At 31.3% G+C, this 17,458-nt stretch overlaps 1 long non-coding RNA gene across 1 annotated transcript; it reads right to left on the minus strand.

The window, feature by feature from the left end:
• Window positions 1–11,339: 11,339 nt before the first annotated feature.
• On the minus strand, window positions 11,340–16,623 carry LOC123713989. The gene is made up of 2 exons (XR_006754256.1): window positions 16,488–16,623; window positions 11,340–11,530 (listed from the first exon to the last, which is right to left on the minus strand). It is a non-coding gene; the product is annotated as an uncharacterized LOC123713989 (long non-coding RNA).
• Between the last annotated feature and the right edge of the window lie 835 nt (window positions 16,624–17,458).

Below are 17,458 nucleotides of genomic sequence, written 5' to 3' on the forward strand. Positions count from 1 at the left end.
AACGCCAATCCATGAGCACAGTTTAAATGTAAACATTAATTGTTTTATTAGAAGTTCTATCCATACAAGTTAATATTATACACGTAATAGTAGTAGTGACGGCGCGCACTTTTGTTCTTTGAACGTACATTGGTAGGTTTTGAAAAAAAATCAGCACAATTAAAAAACTCATTACTTTATAGCGATATCATTCGGCTTTACCGAAGCCGACAGGAATTGAATTAAAAAAAAGGTGCACTTGCAATTACTCCATTCAAATAGCCTCTCACGTTTCAATCTTTTATAGCGGCCTCTATAGAGTGCAATATGAGATGAGAGGGCCAATAATGAAATATAAAAACAGAAATAAGCACTTATTTCCAATGGTTGAGTAGTATGCATTATTCCCATTCAACGTTTACTTTGAGTGCGCTTGACTTCTGTTCTTAAAGGTCGCGTTGTGTGGAAATTGACTGCGATCAAAGATAACAATAACCTAAGCCGACTACTGTATTGCTTATTATCAAAATAGGTAGTTTGTACTGGAGCATGTTACAACCACATATGTCCATCATTTTTGGATATTTAAAGCAATTTGGGGAACCTTTTGTGGCATCGCAAACGACTGTATTTTTTGTCATTCTGCTGCTGTAATATGCAAAGCATCTATAATATGTTAAGGGAGACCTATTCAGTTATGCATGTGTAAGTTATTATAGTACAATTATAATGATAGAATTTGAATTTAGAATAAACTTAAAATAGAAACAGATCCATCTAGATCCTTAAAAATATTTAAAATAGAAGCAGATTCCAAATGACATCTCAAGCTCTCGAACATCGTTCACAATCTGCATTCCGTTAATTTTTTTATCGATCCTTTTAAATGAATGAAACGTTTCATTCACTGGTACGGGGGAACGCATGTTATGCATTACAAAAAGAAAAAGTCCCATCAAAACGCTCCACAGAGCAAATAAAGCTGTAGTCAGCCTTTGTCATTGGAATCTAGCTTATTGTCTGCATCTCAATTAGGAATGCTGCAAAATGTTTTTTTTTGCACGATATAAATTAAAAGTTCTTATGTTTATCTTCTATTGACAGTTATATAAAGAAAATTGCTTCCTAACAGATACCTACTAGGCGTGGCGTAAGTTTCTATATCACATTCGTGGGGTAGAGGACACCTAGATTACCAGGCTGATCGGTCTTGCGCAGCTGTTCTTCGTTACTAACACAGTACTATAATATTTGTAGAAAAAGAAATATACTATTGGTTGGTTAACATAGCTTATACACATTGAAAGAAAACAATGTTTTAACCGGATTAAAGCTATTTGTATTATTATAAACTTATAATTATTTTACATAATTTTAATTTAACGTTTCGTGCTTTACAGCGTGCATGGTCACGGTGACCGAAGACAAAAGGTGTTGAATGTCAAAAGTATCACTTGTTGTGTTATCTGTATTGATTTTCCCGGAATTGGTATTGAAATTATGTAAAATAATTATAAGTTTATAATAATATAAATAGCTTTAATCCGATTAAAAATATATTATTTATTATATACAAATAAATGGCATTGTTATACTATATTAGTTAAACAACTTAGATATAAAAATTATAAATTATTGCTACCGACCAGTTCCATGAAAATAAAGTATTTATGTATACTAATCTAAATTACATAAATTGTAATGAGTGTTATTGTTATAAGGTATTCTATACACTATAAAATTTACTAATATTTATTTATTTTATTCTCAGAGTTTATGATTTAGAGTAGGTTTAAAATTTACAATGTGTAGGTAACTTATCTGCGTTCTACAGTGGTCGCTGGAGATCTGAATTTAGAATAACCTTTGTCTCCTGGATCCGGTACAGTCAACTCTTAGAATAAAATTTAATTTTTCTTTAATATATATTTAACTATAATGTTTATCTCTTATTTGTAGAACTAAATCAGTCTATTTTTATTTTAATGCTTTGTTTTTCTCTATCAAATTGTGTTTACGTTATATTAAATAGAGACAGATAAACTTACATAAAAATGGCGCAATTACACAGTTTTAGTGTTTATGAATATGTTGTGAATTATGTTAGCTTCCATGGATATCCGATATCAATTAAAATAATTTAAAAATAGAATGGTTTGAAATACGACCAGTCAAAAAAATTACAATAATCACCTCAATTCTAAATTTAAAGTACGTCTTTGGTAATAATACTTGTTTCCTGCTGTGACTGCATTTTTTTAAAAATAAAACGAGTAATCGTTTTATTTTCGGTTCAAAAGTGAACGTTCTTATTGAGATTCCAAGTGCGTACAGCTCAGACATGAAACCTAGCTAAAATAAGCCTTTGCCATGCAACTCGTCTCCGGTAAATAACTAATTTCCTTAATGTGCTTGCTTACCAAGTATTCAAAAATCCTATCTCGTGGAAATAGTAATTGTTTTAGAAATAAAAACAGGTATAAAACGGTGTAGCTTTATTTATATCAATAAAACAGATTAATAATAATAATAATCTTGTGGTTTCTACAACCCTATTTAGCCTTAAATCTTCGCTTTTTTGCCTAACATAGATCGTTGATTTTCGGAAATGTACTAGGCCTACATGAAACAGAAACAGTCGGTGAAAACAATTACGACTCTGTAACTTATACAAGTCTAAATAAATTAACCCTGACTAAGTGCTTTTGAAAAGTGAGTGAGAGTGAGTGTATGAAATTTCAAGGCAACAAGGTGGGAGAATGTTAATTCCCTTGGCAAGCACATCACATTTTAAACCTAAAGATCTTTATAATTTTTGAAGTGAAACTTCTTTATCGACGTTGGAAAAAAAATTACCATCACATTTTTATGTTACGCGCCATCTTTTTTTGTCCCTACCACGGTTGATTCGAAGCCATTAATAACACAAATATATAATAACGATAACAATTATAGTAATAATTCTATTACAATTAATGAAATTGTGTAATAATCTTAGTAGTAATAAGGTAAAATGAAATAATTGTATTATCCATGTCTATGATAGTAAAAAGCCTTCTGTTAAACTTTATGTAATTTATTTTTATTTAACCAATTTCTTTTCGAACAATACGGTCATTAAGAAGTTTCACTTCTTACGGGTGTACATTAGTACATGCACACTTTTTTATTGTTGTAAATTTATGTTTTACTAGTCTTGATACAAAGCGCAATTGAACTAGATAAGTAGATTTCTTGTAAAATAATATAATAACAAACTGTATTATACTACTATCTTCACTTTCCAATTGTTACAAAATCGACAAAATTATTTATTAGCATTTCTACGTGTCTTACCGTTAAAACGTAATAGAATAATTAAAATAGTCCCCAGTCACGACCTTGTTAAAATCCAGTAATTAAAAATAACATTTTACTCAAGTTGAACCTTAGTCGTGACGTACAACTAAATGAGAGAGGTTTGCAAAGAACCTCATAATAACAATTCATTTTCACTTACAAGAATATCAAACTCTTTAATGTCAAAAATATTGAATTACACCGCTTAATTACAAAACTCTTATCTGTAAATTTATTATCTTGTAATGTTTAACACTGCCTTAAAGTAATAATGATTTGTAAAAATATTAACACTTTCTATCCGTCTCCTTTCATTTCACTGAAAGCACGATTAAATAGAAAGAGACGAAAAAGTACTCAAAAGTGGAAGTGGAATAGAACTGATTTATTTATGAAGGGGTTATTTTATCTAAACAAGTAACTGAATCGGTAAGGCCACCATTTATTATAAACCCGGCACATCGTAACCTGTTTGATTAGCGCATCCATTGCTTAGGGATTTACCCCTGGCGCGTTCGATACCCAACGAAACGGAAATAATTTCCGGTTTAAAAATACACAGAATTTTAAACCACGGTACACCGGTTAACAGGTTTCTTAAGCTCAATAAGTAGATCTGCGATATGCATTTTACGAAAGGCCAAACGATTAGTCAAATGGAGAGACAAATCGTGTCACGTCTTTGTGATTGGTCTAATTGACCAATCCCAATGATTCGCGTTTTTTGTTTAAACATAGATCTATAAATTAGCTGTCGTGACTACAACAACGGATGGCGCTTTGTTAAAAAGCTTATTTCATTTACACCCCTAATGTCATATCGACTAGTATTACATAGTTCAAAATAGATCCAAAGCAAATTAGTATGGACCGTAACTTGGCTGTTAACTAAGTTTGGAGCTTCTAAGGCCATACAACTCCCTAACATGCTAGTTTAAAACGTAATACTGAGTTATATTCTGACGAAAAGCACTATTTTTTCACTAGTTACATATTTTTTTCAAATATTTGTTAAAAATATGTAATTAGTTTTTAATGCGTCCTTAATTTTTCACTGGAAATATATGATTGCTAAGATAAAACAAACTACAGCTTAATATTAGTTTAGATAATTTTAAATTTAAAACGGTTTTCATGTGCCGATAACTGTTAAGTAAACATTAAATAGTTTGTCATAGTTTGTTTAAAATCAATTATATTATCTATATATATAAAAAATTAATCCCCATTTCCCTTGGTCACGACATCACGCGTGAACGGCTGGTGTGATTTTGCTAATTCTTTTTTTTATTTTGTTAGTTATTGTCAGGAGAAGGTAGTTTCGTATGAAAGAACAAAAAAAAGATAATTTTGCGGAAAATTAGAAAATTTAAGAATTTTAAAAATTAAGTAATCCTAACTTTTGTTACGATAGCAAATTTTTTATTCATTGCTTAGCGCTTTAACAATTCGAACTTTTTTGATGTAACCTTATGGCTTTTAACATAACATTGACAGAATGCGTGGCGCAAATATCGTCAAAGAAGATGTAAGAAAAATTAATATCGTCTAAAACAAATGCTTCGATCGGAGATATTATATTGATAAAATACATATGAAATAATTACAGTCGCTAATTTTTTGTGGCATTAATCTTGAAAATACATGTTTTTCACATGGCCAGTTATATGTCGCCTGTGCCCATGTCGGAATACCAATAAAGCTATTTATATACGCGCCAGAAAAACAAATAAAGAATGTTGTATATCATAAAGCATTATTAGTTAATTATACCAATTCGAAATCAATGTTCATAGTTAAGACAGGACAATGTCTGTCGAGTCCGCTAGTTTATAATATAGAAAAAAATAAATTTCGATAGACTTTCACGTTGTCACTTGACGCGTTTTTGGATAAAACTTTGCTAGACATTTATATCTCTCGGAAATGATCACGATTAGAATGTAAGTAGAATGATCTGGGATGGTTATGTTGTACAGGGAATAATCAATACTAAATAGTTAATATTGCAAACTTGACCAAGTCAACGTTCTCGTAGAAAACGAGGTTTAGAGAGTCTAGACGCCGTAATGTCGTTATAAGAATCCACTGCTAGGAATAAGGTTGCACAACGTGAATTTACTCTAAGAAAATATTTAGTGATATTGTAACTTTAAAATAATATAACTTGCGCTTGTCATCATTATTATATTAGTAGAAATACTTTTGCGAAACTGATTTGCTGAGTTTGTAGGTTTATAATGATTTATAATAAAAATACGTAATAAATAAATCTTACCTACAATTTTACGTCTTCATTAAGTATGTACTTAGATACGAAACAGGAAACTAGGTATCACTAATTCAATTTCCCTTCATTATTGATGCAAGACATCGAACCCCAATAACATAAACGTAGTTTGTGCAACACAACTGTTTGGTGAAACTATATTAGAAAATACTTTTCACCTTTCCTCATAAGAAAATAAACTTGGTTTAAATATTACCCTGTAAATATCGAAAGCGGTTAAAATTCAAAAATGCTAAAATCTATAACTGCTCTTAGCTTTACTTATTTATTATAATTCAGTAATAAGCTTCATGTAAACTAGTTATTTGAGGGACCAATTAGAAGAACCAAGAATTTGTGTTTCAAAATAAACATTTGTAAATCGTCTGTCTGCACATAATTTTCTACTTTAACCCAAAATTGGTTTAAGCTAATTTGGTTTCAAAAGCTACAGGTTTCCTCGAAAATCTAATTTTGTTCACATTAAAATTTAATTAATAGCGACGAGCCCACAAAATAGCCGTATACTTATTAGATTTGCTCAATACACGTAGCTTTGTTTAGTCAATTTATCAAGGGGCGCTCGCTCAATTACTTAATTTTGTTAAATATCCTTGATTGGGCCGGCAATCAGCGATGCAAATTGTTACTCCGTCATTCTACCATACTTGAACGGAATTTCTGTGCTGAATAATTTAGCGTCTGTTTTACCCAAATGTTGGAACTAACGTCAATTAATACACAGTACAAGGTCATTATTTATGTAAATTTCTTTATTGTTATTGGCTGGATTATTTTGATTTCTTATATTTTCTAGGTCTGTGATGTGCCCGTTTTACCTTTACCCGTCATACACGCATAGATAGACATTGGTATGCACTCGAGGTTTATATAGTCGTCATGGTTTAGGTCAAGATTATTCGAGACAAGTCGAGAAATATCACTTCAATATTCCATCAATAACGTATTGAATTTTGACATACGCGCGTCACAGTTAACGAAAAGTGTGAGGTTTGGCGGAACGACTGTTCATTCTCACAGTTCCGAGAATAACTAGAAGGCTAACTATTAATGCGTCCTTATAAATGGATATTTTTTTCTGTTCTACACCCATAGTCAATCTACTCCTTATTTACCACAACTTATTATAAATGATATTTTTGAAATGCACGTCGCTCGTTCTGTAGTATTAAGCATAAATAATTGAGCGTAAAATCGCGATCTTCAACCACGTTTTAATGATAGGTATAACTTTATTGTTATCTACGGTATTTCCTCAATTAATCCTATCTCGGATAACGCTGTTTCAAGTTAAGGGCTAGGGATCTAAGCAATCTTCACGGGTGACTTGTCAAAGCGAGAAAGGGTCTGAAGACGCCCAACAATGCTCGTTATCTTACTCTAAGAACGCACTTATATTTTAAATGCGCCAAAAGAACAGCTACGTTGGATAATTCTGGTAAAAATGTTAGGGAATTTTCGTAGTCGGGTTGAATCATAAATAGGATTATGGGAGATCAATTTATTTAACATATGAAATAATTCCTTTATATATAATGTAAATCTATTATATTTATTTTATTTATTAACACGTCGTTACATTACACTATAAAAAATGAACATAATTAAATCAAAAGGAGGGCAACTGGTGGCCTTATCGCTTACGAGCGGTCTTTTCCAGGCAACCACTGTGAGTGAAGAATAAAAAAATGAATTAAATTACATTATTTAATCAGCTCCGATTCGGTACTCAACATTATTTGAAATCATTGAATACATTTCGTATTTTCAATAAATATTTTAGTGATCAACTGGATTTTGTCCTGAAAGATATATAATTGAAAACAAACCGTCAAATTGTCACCCCCAATGGACCAAATAACAACTGTAGATGGCGACGGCCGCATCACGGGAGCAGAATCAATGCAAATTGTTATTATTAAAATACTATTGAAATGAAATTTTCATGAGTTGTAACATTAACGTTAGGTATTGCCAATTTTCCAGAATATTCTTATCATGTATCTAAAAGATAAATATTACATAATATATCATTTTATCTTCTTGACCTATGTTTCGAATGCTTAATCTGTACAATCCTTCACATATCGAACCCACCATTTTGTACTTTAAAAGTGAAGCCCTCTTCGCTTCGATTATTTTCATCACGATTGTTATAGTTGCACTCGATTCGAGTTTATATTCGAGTGGGCCAGGGGTAACCAACGAACTTTTATGGAAAAAATCAAAAATCTCTTTTATGGCACGATAGATCCAGCTTTGAGATAATAAACTGATTTAAGTTAATAAAAATTATTGAAAACTGCTATACATTTATGGTTATAGGCAATATTTTCAAGGTGAGCACTCCCTCGCGTACAAAATAATAACTTTATACAATAAAGATGTATAATTAGATAAAAAAACTAACTAAAGGTAGAATATTTCAGGTCAACGTTGTTTTCCGGTTCTACAGTTATATTTAAATATACATATACTACCGATAACAAGCCTGAAGACTATTGTCATTAAGCTATGATCGAAATGTTAGTGAAACCGTTTGCAGCTGAGTTTAAAAGAAAGTCGAACCAAAAATACAAGCCGTTTACAATCAAACCCGTATATAATTCTATGAATATAAAACAGCAGACTATCTTTCCGTCACGTTTAAAAACATGTGATCAAGACATCTCCAATACATCTGATACTTTTGACACGGGTAGTCAAGCCAAGTGTATCGAAACCATGTCACCTAAAGTTAATAATGTTTGAAGCGTTCAATAAAACGATTCGTGTACGTGACAGATGACGACAGGGGTTGTGAACATTTGCTTTTATTTGGCACAACTCGTTTAGCACATGCCGACTGACAATCAATCAAAGTCAATAGGACAAAAGAGTACAGTAGCTACTGTTTAATGAAATTTTTCGGTTATTTTAGTAAATTATATTGTTGAGACTATAATTAAGTATGGAAATATGTGCATCTGTTTATAAAACGACGAAGTATGAATCCTGACTTACAAAGACAATTAGTAAACAGAGAAAAAAGTTTTTTTGGTATATTAAAAAAAATATTATTTATTTACACTTCGTTGATTTTAAAAAATCCTCAAATAACACAATACATAAAAAAATAAAAGGGATATAACGGGCGGCATTAACACTAACAAACGATCTCTTCCAGACAACCGTAGTAAGAGAAAAACTTAATAGAAAAATGATGAGTACTGCAAGAAATGCATCACCAAATGTTATATTAAAATATAGAACCTTAATCAAATAGTAATACAAAAAAATATTATTTTTATTCTCATAGAGGAATATATCTTCTGTATGTGCGATCATTTAAATATAGTTCATCATAAAGTACGCTTGCTCATTGCTTTTACTACACGTTCATGATCTATCAATTTCGTTTAATGATAGAATTTTAATGATGTGATTAACGCTCGAATTAATGATTTCATAAAATCGACTGTATTTTTTTAGTTAATAGTTTTGTTTCTTTATTTATATAGATTTAAAATTTTATTATCTCGCCTTGTGGGATTGAGTCAGAATACATTATATTTAATAAATATATTGCAAATTTGAGATAAATTTTGTCCTGAATTAAACTTAAGCTCCTTAGTACAAACGTTCACGTACTTGTAAATTAAACTTATACCGGATTAAAGCAAGTTTGTTAATTAATCTAGTCTTATACATTAAAATTATATACAACGTAATATACTTATAACGAGAATAATATATTATTAACAGTACCTAGACCTTAATAACCAATTCTCATTTTGTTTTATTATGAACAAGTGTAATAAAAATGACCTGAATGCTAATTACCAGGACAACAAAAAAAACATTATTTAATCAATAGGCATTTTATATATTTAAAAACTACGCATTGTTTAACATAATAATGTTTTCAACAAATAAAAGTCTTACATGACAATATTATTTAGGTATAATATAATGTACCCGCATTTGTGTGAGTACCAAGGTGCCGCCGACCTCGTGTGCACAAGTGTACAGTGAATGGATCCTTGATTGCAACAGTGTCGATTTCTAAGGAATGAATGGTGCTATTAAAATTCGGGAGTGTCGAAATTCCTTAATTTTTATTTTATTATAACTACGTTCTTATCCTATAACACGATGGCTTAAATAAAATACCAATTATTTCTTCTTCTTTTTTCGTCGGGAAATGCGTGAAGTCCTCTCGCGGTGTGACTACCTTGTGGTGAAGGGTTATGTGGGACTCGCAACTGTGCATATCCACAAAAAGCCCAGGTTGCCACCAGCAATAGCCCCAGGCAGGTCAAGGTAACAGCGTAGCCTTGTCCACATCCCACCGCGCGATCAGCTGTTGAAATCACGGCCGGCAATTGATGTGGAATCAGCCTGCTGTGCTAAGGCGACGCGGATGGCCTGCGGGATCAACCTCCCTGGCCTCTTCCATATGAAGGCTTCGCAGAATCTCTTGAGGGTAGGAAGTGCCAATTCAAAATAATACTATAGTAACTTAACTAGTGTTATTAAAGTATTGTGGTAAGTATTCTTCAAAATTTAGAATTATTGAATTCTATTAATTTAAATGCCAAACAGATCGATATAATCATAAGATACAACAATCCCAGGTTGTCCTGCTGAGTTAATGACCCTTTCTAAGCACTATCTCATGGTAAAATACTACTTTACTTATAATATAGATAGATTACAGCATATTCAGGTGAAGTCAACGTCTGTGTAATATCGAGCGGCGGGGTTTGAAGAGCTTTCGGTCGAGGGCCGGTCATTTGGACGTCAAAGCAGACGAACCGACGGATTTGTGTACACAAGTACAATCCACTTTCATGAGGAATAAAAAATAGCTCCCGTTTGTTTAATCTCAAAGGCACTCCATCCTTTTGATGTAAATGATAAACGTCAAAAATTATTCCCTTTATTTTTGCTGCGAATAAAAAAAGTCTACTAATGATAGCTTTTTTTTCATTTTCAGGATTACACTGTAAGTGCTTTTGCGTTTATAGATTCAAATTAAAATGGTATGTTATTTTTTTAGATAGTCCACATTGTATACAGAGTAACATATGTTTAGATGGAAATGTATTTTTCATTCATTTCATTTTCAATTATTTGGCAGACGCCAATCAATATTGTTATACAACTTAACTTCTTAGAGTTTACGTATTGTACTGGGAAGATGAAAATTGTATGTTTAAAATCAATCATTATAAAAGCAACTTAAGAGGTGTTTTATATCATTGCTATGTTTAAACTTGGCAAAACACGAAACGTTATTAAACATTTAATTGTAGTATTTTCGTTGCATTAAAAAAAACTGAAGATTGGTATATTATTGGCAAGACAATACTTGCTATGAGGTATTGTAGGCTATCCTTAAAATTACAGACATAACAATATGTCTAGTCCATGCGTTTATCCCAAACTCCACATGAATTATCAGGTGTATTATGAATCTTAAGCTACAAGTGACAAGCATACTTATAGCGAAAGTTAATTTCAAAGCACGTCTACCTGTTACTCAAACTTCATTAGCGCTATTCCGACGGGACTTTCTAAGCGATAATTAATCTTATTGCTACTAGCTTGTTCTATATAGAATATCATTAATAGTTGTATATAGTAAGAGGAAGATTACAATTGTGATTTCATTATTTTCTTCTCTAAACATACTATTCGTTCTAGAGTTTCGCAGTATCGACTCAAATGGTCGGTAATAATACTGCAATTAATTTACATATTATTTATTTACACGCGTATTATAATTGAATTTGCTATACAAATTACGTTTAATCATTTAATCATGGCTTTGCAACATTAGGGACTGGACGGCTTTTGCGACTGCGACATTGCTGCATCTGGCACAGGACATGACACGCTTCAAGAGACTGAGGGCCAACCTCCAGTAATGGAGATTCACTAAAAGAAGAAGAACTGTTTGATAATATTTATTTTGTAGTTGAAATTAAAATTTCATATCGCGAATATTATTTATTATTCTAAAAATCTAAATGTATATTGTGATAAACGTTTTCCATTCAGTAAAAATGTTCTTAAAAATGAAAAACTATTTCACCAATTAAAGATATTTCCGTGCCAAACGAAGTAATAAAATAACATAAAACTCACAAAAAGGCATCAAAAGCAACACCACTATTGTGTTTAAAAACGTTTTAAAAGCACAAGAGCTCACGCTAAAAATTTAGAAGTAAAATTCAAAAGTACCGAGCACCTGGACAAACCGAGGGCTTTGTGAGCCCAAAACATCGAAATGTTGAAAGTGGGCCGACAGTTTTAACTTTTAACATGACTTTGCCGAATGTTTCTTGGGATGTGTACATGTTATTTCCGTCTTATGTTACTAATGTTTTAAAGAGTTTACTGCGTCTAGTTTGTAAGCCTCAGATACAGCCTCGGTAGAATGCGAGAGCGCTCTTGGAGCCCGTTTAATGCTGTCTTGTAGGAACCCGAGCTGCTCATACTCGGAATGGGTCACTCAGGCTCTGAATAGTAGACATTCGAGTGTATGTCGAGTCCCACATACCCCTGCTACTTTCTTTAGCTGCTACTTCATACATATCCAATACGGTTATCAAAAAAAAAACTTCAACTTAAAAGCTATATTATGACGACTTTCTTTGAATATATATTTTGATATGTGAAGTTTATATTTCACTCTCATTTCCCGATGAAACGTCGGTCGTATATAACGAATCCCGTAATTATAAATAGTCAAATATTCTGTTATATAGAAAAAATAGAAAATAAAAGATACAAAATAAAACAAACACTTGAAGTCGCTGGCATGACATAGCTAAAATAGCAGCATTAATGTCGCATAATATAATTTGAAATGAGTAAGAAAATGGAAACTTGCTTTAGTGAAACAGGCTTTATTTACTCAAGAAAATTGCTTCACAGAACCTCAGCTCGAGGCGATTAAAAAAATGTTCGCCCATCTGTCAGTTGGAGGACGCAATTTTATTTCGAGAACATAGTTCTACAATGTATGTAAATTATTTTCCTCATCTTGACAACTACACATATGATTTTTTATAATTCTTTTACTATTATAAGGCTGCATACTACTTTGGTTCACTTGTGTTCTTGCTTGAGGTACACCTTAAATAATGCGCACCAAAATATATTTTCATAACAACATTTTTTAAAGGAACAAGTCCTTGGAGGGTTTCATACTTCAAACATATTTTTTAGAGACAAGAGAAACGTACACGACTTTATGTATAGAAAAATCATATCATATAACGGTATTTAGGCTTATGCCATTGAATAGATTATCTTATAACTAATGTTAAATGTAATATATTTGCACCCTCAAAAAAATATTGTTCTATTTAACTAACAAGCTCTTACTTGATTTAGGAACTGCTTACTCTGTAACTTTCAATAGCGATAGTGATAGAGTGATTCTGATGTTTTTTTATGCAAGAATAATATAGTTCTTTCAATATCCAAAGCGCTGATTTTGCACCCTTGATTGCGTGGAACAAAAACTCAAAGACAGAGTAAAGGCTCTGGTAGTAAATGTATCTTATTGCATATGCATAATATTTTTTTAACCTTAATTTTTTCTTTAATAGGAAGTATACGTAACCTATATGTATAAATGAATTTGATTGATTCATTTTCCCAAATCATACTTCTATTGCTTACGCTACTGGCCACTATTTGGCAGTACTTGAATTAGCCAATTAATATTACTAAGGTTTATTAAAGAATTTGTTTTTGTAATTACTTTTGCTGAATGTACTGCTTTACCTCATTAAGTTTAAATACCATAAATTGTATTGCATTTTCAAAGTACATAAAAGTTCTTAAACTAACACCGACATGATCCAAGTTTTTGATTGTGCTCAGGACTTGATCACTCAGTTTATAATTAACTTGGTCAAGTTCTAGTTGACTTGCTAGTTCCGAACAACTTTCTTTGTTTAACTACGACCGCTTTAATTAGCTTTTAAGTGCTTTAGAAATAATTAATTTGAAACAAAGATCATCTTTAATGTTATTATGGCTACCTCGTCCCCTGACGCTGCGTGGGTACTACATAAGTTTCTACTAACGGACAATCGTCTAATTTCATAAAAACGAACCATTTCAGATAGACCAGTAAAGTGAATATTAATAAAAACAATGACGAATATTACATAATGCCGAATATTATTTCATAAAATTCTGCCATTTGTTCCATCCTGTTCTCGAATAAATGTTGCAATTTTAAAAAAATTAATCAAAGATTGAACAACTTATTCTTATTACGTAATTTATAATGAGTATAAATGAAGTTTATTAATATTTAATCAAGCGTTTGTGAAACAATAGAAGTAAATCCGGCTTCCGATGGGTACAGAGCTCGCTAATTCCGGGGTATTAAAATACCCAACTTTGGGGTGCGCGAAATGCGTCACGGCATGCACATATAAATTTATTTCAAAATCAAACCATATAATAATGTTCATAGAATACAAACTGGATTGTCGAAATTAAAGATTTTAATCGCCAGGAACTTGTTGAAATATTAATGAGAACGCTATGCTCAATTTCCTGGACGTCAAGCCTTTAACATCAACGGTCAGCATAGTTTTAGGATAAGCCAGGATGGGGCCCTAGGTGCGAGCGTAACCCTTGTTCAAGGAATTATTTTGAATGCGTTTTTAAAAAAATAGTTTGAGTTATTCAGAAACGCTATATTCAAATTCATTTCTACCTAAACCGTTGAAACAAGACGGCACCATTATAAAATTAATTTATTAAAAGATAGTGTCATAGGTTTTTTTAAGAGTCAAAATAAATTTACTGATCCCATCTCAAGGGTGTGAAAGGTCATTTGGCAAATGATGCTTCCTTCTATGTATGTTTAATTTTAACTACAATGACGTTGTATAAAAAATAAATATATATAATAGCTTTTCCCAATTTTCGAGCTTTCATGGGGCTTTCAATATCGCTGGTTAAACCGGCTCTGGGTCAGCTTAGGCAATTACATGGACATTAATTATGAATACTAGTGATATTGAAAAAAGCAATGGACCATTATAATTTGATATCGAGGGATTTATTTGAGCCCGTCGGAGCGGGAAGCCTCATTAAGAGCAGAGTTTATGCCTTGCAGCTAGACATTGATTGAAGAATTGATTCGATCATAGCTTTTTTAAGCAGGTTTAATCGCATTTTATTTTTATCTTGCTTAATTTGTGAATTTGACGATAAACAATAAGTTTCCAAGCATTGAAGACAGTTCTATGCAATAGGTTTACAATTTATAGTTTTATGCAATAGTTCTATCGGTATGATATTCAGGATAAATTGTAAAATTTCGTATATTTGATAACTTGATACATTTAAAAAATATATATTTCTTATAATCATGTTATATACAAATAAAAATACTTCTCAAATTGTCAACATACTTTTTTATTTATTTGTTCAAAAAAGTTTAAGATTAGCTCAACTTTGCAGTGTTCCTTAGACAGAGGAGTTTTTTCCTAAGAGTAGTTAAGTTAAGTTGTTAAGTGACAAAAATGTTTTTTTCACTTAACTACAAAACGGTTTTCTGTTTTGCCACTTTTTATTTGAATGTCAGAATCAATAATGAACGCATAAAAATGGGTATCGATACGTTGTTTACAAAAAAGACGTGAAGACCAATTGCGATGGAAAATCCGTTCAAGTGTCAGGCGCGTTAACCAAATTACTTGTATTAAATTTTAATGTTATTCACACTGTTCGTTTATTATTCCCAATTTTTCGCATCGCCCGCTACCGTTAATTGTTTTCGGGGTCCAATTTGTTCTTTAGCTTTACAATTTCAAAGTGTCATTTGATTCGTGATGGATTTCGATTTTTTTGGCAATTTCACGCTCTGTGGCGATTCACCGATGAATTCTCTTTTGTTTCATACCTCGCGAATTGGTTGAGTTATTTACTCAAAATGCGTATTTGAATATCAATGGAACTCTCAAACGCAATAAATGCGAACGATGAAGAATATATCGGTCATCTAAAGTCTAAATCTTTGTTAGGACAGAATTATTAATTTTTGAAGTTATACTTCTTTTGGCGCGTTATGGAAAAATGATGAGAGTAAATTTTTATGATGTGCGCACACACCGTCATAGAAACCGACACCTGCATGTCACAAAAAACCGACATCCGAAAATAAAAATGACGATTTTTTTTAATTATGTAGAAATTATTTTCTTGTGATATTTAAATAAACTTTATTTAACTAGTTGATACGTTATTATAAAACTTTAAATGTATTATACGTATATACCTTTTGTCTATTGTTATAAGTGTCGTTGTTTTTTAAGATTTTAATTTCTTTACGCCAAAGAAGTATAACTTATAACGCGTGTACATAAGTAAACACACGTTTTCTTTTTAAAATACGTTCAGTAATATAGTATAGTATAGTATTATAGTATTCATTCTAAATCTACAGGTACACACAAAAGTTGTTGCTAACTGCCTTGTTATAAAAGACGTACAAAAAATGTAGGCAAACAATAAAAAAGTTCATATTTGCCGTGCCGTGAAATGTACTTTTAAAATAATTCATAGACCATAGAACAAAACAAATAATTTAAGTAAATAACATCTCCTAAGTTACCAACGACAGACGCAACACTGAAATTAATTAAGTCTTTGAACTATTTATAATTAATTTTGGTACTAGACGTAAATTAATTTGGTAGGTTCATGGTTTATTTTAAAACAATTATTCATAAAGCATAGGACATTATACATATACATTTATTTTTCATGTAGCAACACTACCTTAACAAAAAGAAATTAATTGTCAGCCCATTGTTTATTCACAAGGACTTAACAAAAACATAATTTTACAACTTACAGACACTGAAATGTGAAATCACACCAAAAACACGTCAAGAAAAATTAACTATTTGGTTCTCAATAAATAAGTATTTTCTCATCAATTTGTTATGGCAACACATCGGAATGGCACAATTAACAAAATATAAGCGTGATAAAAGCCGTAAATGTAAAATGGTCACTTAAATCACTCGCCACGCCCAAACGAAATTATGTTTGCATGTAATGTTAAATGGCGTATGTTATTACGTACATTCCGTGGCGTTCCTATATAATTTATAGCACAGTTTAATCAAACAAATCGTAGTATTTTTATATTTGATTCCTATTAAAAATCGATTTTAAATGATATTCGTAATTTATGTTTTCTTCTAACATTTATGTAGAATTCGAAAAGTCGAATATACACGACCGAACGACAAACGAATATACATAAGTAAACTTTAAAGTCTTCGAAAATATTTGGCGAAAAAGTAAAAAAAAACATGATTTATAGCAATTAAAAGGCTTTTAAGCTACTGAATTATTTACGATTCATTTCAGTATGTGACCTAAATTTTAATCTTTAAAATTATTCATAGAACAATATTCATAGACAAACGCAACGCTGAAATTAATTAAGTCTGTGAAATATTAATAATAAATTTTGTTAGGAGACGTAAATTAATCTGGTACACAGTTTACAATTATTCATATAACATAGGACATTATTAAAATCCTTAAATAAAACATATACATTTGTATTTCATGTAGCAACACTATCTTAACAAAAAGAGATTATTTGTCAACCCATTGTTTATTCACAAGGACTTAACAAAAGCGTAATCTTCTTAACTGAGAACACTCTACGGTCTTAATCTTTGTATAAGGTATAGAAATTAATCTGTCCTTTGATACGTATAAACCAGTTTCGGGATCAAAAATATTAATTTACTTAGAATCTACTAAATATTGTTACATCATCACTGTAAAATAAATAAATCAATGTCA

This window comes from Pieris brassicae, chromosome 1 (genome assembly GCF_905147105.1).
Source record: "Pieris brassicae chromosome 1, ilPieBrab1.1, whole genome shotgun sequence".
Taxonomy (NCBI): Eukaryota; Metazoa; Arthropoda; class Insecta; order Lepidoptera; family Pieridae; genus Pieris; species Pieris brassicae.